Source organism: Triturus cristatus, chromosome 12, assembly GCF_964204655.1.
Source record: "Triturus cristatus chromosome 12, aTriCri1.1, whole genome shotgun sequence".
Classification (NCBI taxonomy): Eukaryota; Metazoa; Chordata; class Amphibia; order Caudata; family Salamandridae; genus Triturus; species Triturus cristatus.
Window position 1 is genome coordinate 125,507,437 of NC_140595.1, and position 6,000 is coordinate 125,513,436.

Here is a 6,000-nt window from a genome sequence, read left to right on the forward strand (position 1 = left end):
GACTAGACTTAGTTCTTGTCTTTTTCTACTGGTATATTTTTTAGGTCTCTTTCTTGCTATAGACGCTAGGTGCTGCAGGGACCACGGTGCCAGTCGCATGCCATTTCAACCTACTTGTGGTACAGTAATGTACTTCATATTGGAGAAGCAACTTAGGATGCTGCAGAGCCAATGCATACCTGCTCAGGTGACCAGGGGTGACCGGCATGGCTCACGGGTGGGGGGCGGGCACGCAAAGGGGGGGGGGGGTTGGCAGCGGGCTGCATAAAAAAACTTACCCTTCCACCGCCGCCGGTTCCCGTGTCTTCCCTCCTGCTCGCCTGTGTCAGACTCCAGGTCGGAACAGGAAGAAATCAGCCAGGCTTCCACCCCTAAGCCAATCACAAAGCTCGAATGGAGCATTGTGATTGGTCTGAGTGCCGTGAGACGGCGCTCATCCAGGGGCTGGAGGGGTGGGCATGTTCTCCATGCAGGCTGCATGGAGAGGGGGGAAAGTGCGCATGACTGGTTTGGACGGCCCGAGAGGGCCGACCAAACAGTCATTGGGCACTCAGGAGTGGGCAAACCACTCCTTCCCTGCTCCGTAAGTAGAGCAGATACCCACCCGCAAAGAGCGAGAAAGCAGTGGGTGATGCTCCTCTGCCATAGCTGAGGAGCTGCCACTGAAGATGACACGTTCAACAGTCCTGACGCCTAAAGTAACTGCACTTTTCCTGAGCCAATACTTTCAATGTTAAAAGTGACACTATGAATCCAGAATACAATTTGCTGTTGGCTAAAATTTCAGGGCTGGCTTAAGATGCCACACATTTCATGTGGATATTTGGCACCCACATCCATGAAATATGTGAAAATGCCATGGGGAGATGGATGCTGTAACATGTCAGGTTCAAGGTAGAATGTCAGAGCATTGTATAGAGAAATATTGTCTGACAATAACATCTAAATGTAATTTTTGAAAATATCTTCCCTCTGGGTGTAGGTTTTTGTGAAGGATATTTAGAAAACAATATGTATGCCAGACAATATTCTAAGAATGAAATTCTGATACTACTCTTAGGTTCAAGCGAGGTAGATCCTGCAGGGTTACACCAAAGGGTGGCTATATTGGGAATATTTATAGTTTTTTAGTTTTAGGAACCTGCACATCATGATTTTCATTGGGCCAATACATAAGAGTGCAGATATGCCAGGGGGCATACCAGTGAGAGCACGGCAGGCTCCCCCCGAAGGACTACATCCTTGCCTGTCCCATGAGACCCTTCCCAGGCTCCTGGTCCACATCCCAAGTAAACCCCCTGTCGCATTCATCATCACCAGAGCTGGTGGTAAGTTGGAGGTGAAGTGTCCAAGGATTGGAGAATCCGCATGTGGAAAAGGCCCCAGTAAATCCTTGTAAACATGGTTTATCCACAATCCAGGAACAATGACTCATATTTGCAAGCTGCAGAAGTGCACTTACCAGCCGGAATCAGTGATCCGAGTCCTACTCATTTCAGCACCCCTCTGCCGTGCCACTGGTAATCAGGCCAATTGAGGCCAAAGTAAGTGCCTAGAAGTTGACTTGCAAAGTGGATTAGTTGGCTACAAGAAAAAAAGAAGAAAAGATTTCGGGCATATTATTAAGCACGGCGTTAAAATTATCGCCGCTTTAGCGGCAGGAAACTGCCGCAGAGAATTCCAATAGAAGCCCATGTTCACACCAGAACATGGGCTTCTATGAGAATTCCCCAGGGCATATTATCAAGCCTATTATCGCCACTTTAGCAGTTTTCTGCCGCTAAAGCGGCGATAATTTTATCGCCGTTTCTTGATAATATGCCCGATTGTTTTTTTCACATTAAAATAAAGTGAGCCATTCTCTTTCTCCCTAATGCTTGTGCTGCCTTGTGACCTGGGAGGTCGAGTGGGGGAGGTATGAAAGTTCTGAGACACCCGGAAAACATTATCCTGAAACGTAAATATAATTGGAGGCTCAATAGAAGCGACGAATCAATTTCCTGCAAATAAAGACAGGAACTTCACACCCCTAGTGAACAGTAGTGGCAATTTTTGTAAGTCTCTACGACCTGATGTTATGCCACTTTGCTATGAGCATGGAGGACCAACTAGGGATGGCAAAGGGTCTGATGACGCGATGGTCCCTTTGGGATCACATATGTCTACCTCATGTGCTTACAATAACCTTGCATAAGCTGATAGTACAACCTTGGTAGTTGGGCTCCTAGTGGAATATTTCACAATCTGAAGTTATTAGTTAAAAGTAGAGATTAGTAGATTCTGCCATTCCGTCTCCTGCTGCAATTAATTTATCAGGCACGCTTAATGAACAGGTTCCCAAGGGCCTCCCTCTTTTTGGGTTTGACTTAATTCCAGTGGAAAATGCTGGAACTGCAGTGCAATGACAGTAAGAGCAGAACTGTATCAGGTGTCATTTGAGGTGTACCTTTCCCTGGCTCATTCTTTTCTGAATCCTGTGAAATGAATGCCTACAAACCAAGTCGATTCCTGGGCCTTAATGCCATAAATAGTTGGAAATAAAACACCTAAAACAAGATTACGTTAATCTTACATTTGGCTTGAGAAAGCACTGCTGAGCTGTGAAACTGATGGTTGAAATACACAATTATAGTTGAGGGATCAATTTTGAATGAACAAAATAAAATGAAGCCATTCTAAATCTGAAGTGGAATTTACTTTGAAAAATACGAAATACTGTAAAGGTGCCCTGGAACTGTTTAGATATTTGAGTTTTAGCATTAAAGAAGGGATGCACGATGCTCTATGCAGATGGTCCGCATTTCTCTGATTCCCCCCACAAAATGTTCCAGATTGTTCCAGATTTTTCCATCTGCAACAGAGGAGGTCTATCACACATCAAGCAAACTCCTCTCTGCTTCAAGGGTCAAATGTAAAGAAAAAAGTTCATCCTATTACCCAATCTCAAATCAACAGTCACCCACAGTAAAGATTTAGGAAAATCCCTTTGAGGATGTCTGGCTCGGCTATAAAACTATAGTGACATCATTGAAAAGATGGCCTCTTAGGGATTACTGCATAGACACCAGCCTGCTGGTGCATTTAGTCCATTGCCTCCATGCAAAGAAACCTAACAAGCTCATCAAACGATAGTGCAGTTGGTGAAATGTCCACCATTTTATTTGAAATAGGGTTGAAATCTCGAGCAGCATTTCTCGACCCTTTAGAGGGTACCATCTGTGGGTCATTGAAATCTCCAGGGCAAGAGGAAAAGCGTCTTGAACCAAAGTAGGCAGTACCAGAGGGGGAGAGGTATGCGCACCCACAACTTTGGCTCTTGACATCAAGGGGCAGATTTACAAGCCCCTTGCGCCACTTTTGCGTCACTTTCCCCCATGTTAAAAGTGACGCAAAAGTGGCGCAAGGGGCTTATAAATCTGCCCCCAAGAATCACCAGGGACATCTTAAGGATTTTGGGGGCCCTGGGCAAATGTATTTTGGGGGCCCCTGTTCCAAACAGCTTTGAATTTGTGATCCAATATCCGCTCTTTCATGCCCTTTTTGGCCAAGTGACAGATAGTGCACATTCCCACTTGTTTACATCTAATATTCAGGGATTGTGACATGTGTTTTCAATATTATAATACAGCAGCAAATAATCTGTTAATATGTGAGGTCCTGTTTTGACCTAAAAGAAACTTTTTTTTATGGATGCTGCATGAAACATACACACAACATTTCTCTTCAAAATGTCTGTAAAAGACTCACACATCAGCCACATTAAAAATAAATTGAAGGAAACCAGTATTCCTGTTTAAGAAATATTCAAGGTCATCAGGGCAAGACTCTGCCCAACAGAGCTGGCTCTATCTGGGGGCCCCTGAAAGGCTGGGGGCCCTGGGACAGAGCCCACTATGCCCGTGCTTTAAAACGTCTCTGAGAATCACTAGTTTTAGACCATTAACCTCATCCCTCAACATCTTGATAGGGTAGAGCGCTTCTTCAATTGTTGGATGGTTGTATCCAGGTGCAACAGTAATGAGGGGTGTCAGAATTCTGGGGTTGGGCGTCCACGGTATAGTCTGTTTGGAAGATCTCAAACCTGTTGGAGCATTCAACATTGGGAAGGACTTGTTCATTCCCACCTTCCGCAGCATTTAAACAGGTTGGCGGAATAGAGGCGGTGGATACCTTGTTAGGATGAGAGGTTTGAGAGAGGCCCAGGTCAATATGGGCTGCTGGGACCTTTGGCTTCCTCCTAAAAGTTTCTGCCACCTTCTCCCCTTTTGGTGCTCTGGCTTTTCTAGGGGCACTGGTTTTCAGCATGCTTTCTACTTTCTCTATTAAGGATTCAATGTCACTGGACACACACTTTGGAGCCCTATGCTTAGGTTGTTTTGGGCGGTTTAGCTGAACTGGGACACTGGACGGGCTAGTTGTAGCCTTCCGTTTCCCTATAATTTTGCAGCACACAGCAGAGGAACAGTAGATAATAAAAACAAAATGCTTGCACTTAATCAATAGGCTAAGGCAGACAAAAAATAAGTAGAGATTGCAGTACCTTGGGAGTCCATTAAACTGCCACTGAGGCCCGGACAAAAAACATAAGAGGTGCCCTGCCTTATGCTGGCTTTGATGGGCATAATCGGGCCTACCCTTTGCTCAGGCATGGTCGGCGCATGTCCTGTGCTGCGGTGAGCCAGGTGATCAATTTCAGCACGTTGGAGTGTGGAGGCACCACCCCCTTCCAAGTCTGGCAGCGTCTCCAGGCACAAGAGTTTCTGGTGCTGGTGGTTCCTTCCAGGGAACTAAGGGCACTTGTGGGGGGGGTTCAATCTCCTTGTTGCAGCAGCTGTCATGCATACCACGCGGCGGGAGCGCCAATGAGGGCTTTCAGCATGTTTGAGCTGGGAGGCCCCGCCACTTCCAAGTCTGGCAGTGCCTCCAAGCGCAGGAGTGTCTGGTGCTGGTGGTCCCTTCCAGGGGACTAGGGGCACTTGTGGGGGTGTCAATCCCCCTGATGCAGCAGCTGTCATTGCTTAAAGTGTCAAATGTAAAGGAAAAAGTTCATCCTCTTACCAAATCGTAAATCAACAGTCATACACAGTAAGGTTCAGGAAAATCCCTTTGAGGACGTCTGATTGGGCTGCAAAACTATAGTGATATAATTGAAAAGATGACCTCTTAGAGATTACTGCATAGAGACCAGCCTGCTGGTGCATTTAGTCCCTTGCCACCTTGCCAAGACACCCAACAAGCTCATAAAACGACAATGTAGTTGGTGACATGGCCACCATTTTATTTGAAATAGAGTCAGTTTACCAAATAAATGATCTCTTATGAAGCTGTCAGAAGAGGTCATGGACAAGGTGAGGCACTTTGCATAATCCGAACGCTTGCAAATATTAGATAATCGATTTGGGTATGTGATTACTAATAATGGTTACATCTTCTTATCTTTGTGCCACTTCTATAGGAAACTGGATTTTTTGCCTGGTATTTGATGCAACTTTGACTGAAGTGTACTGGGCTCCTGCTAACCAGGTCGCCAGTACCAGTGTTCTTTCCCTAAAAATGTACAATTGTTTCCCCCCAATTGGCAATACCTTTAGCACTCTCCGTATGTCCATAGTAAATGCTACCCCTGGTACCTAGGGCCTGAGGTATGAAAGATGGTCCCTAAGGGCTGCAGCAAGAATTGTGCCAGCCTAAGAGACCCCCTCACCAAACACATGCAAGGCTTCCATTGCAGGCTGCACGTTTTGGTGCAGACAAATGTGAAAATATGACATGACACACATTCCTGTGTGACATGTCCCCTAACACTACATGTAATATTTGTAAGTCACCCCTACAGCAGGCCTGACAGACCTAAGGCAGGATGCCTAATATTACATGTGAGGGCATAACTGCATGAGCAGATATACCCCTGTACTGGTCAGTTCCAACACTACCAGTGCAAGTGACCAGGGAAGCCATTTTAAGATATGTGCTGGACACTGGTGAAAACGAGTTTCTCAG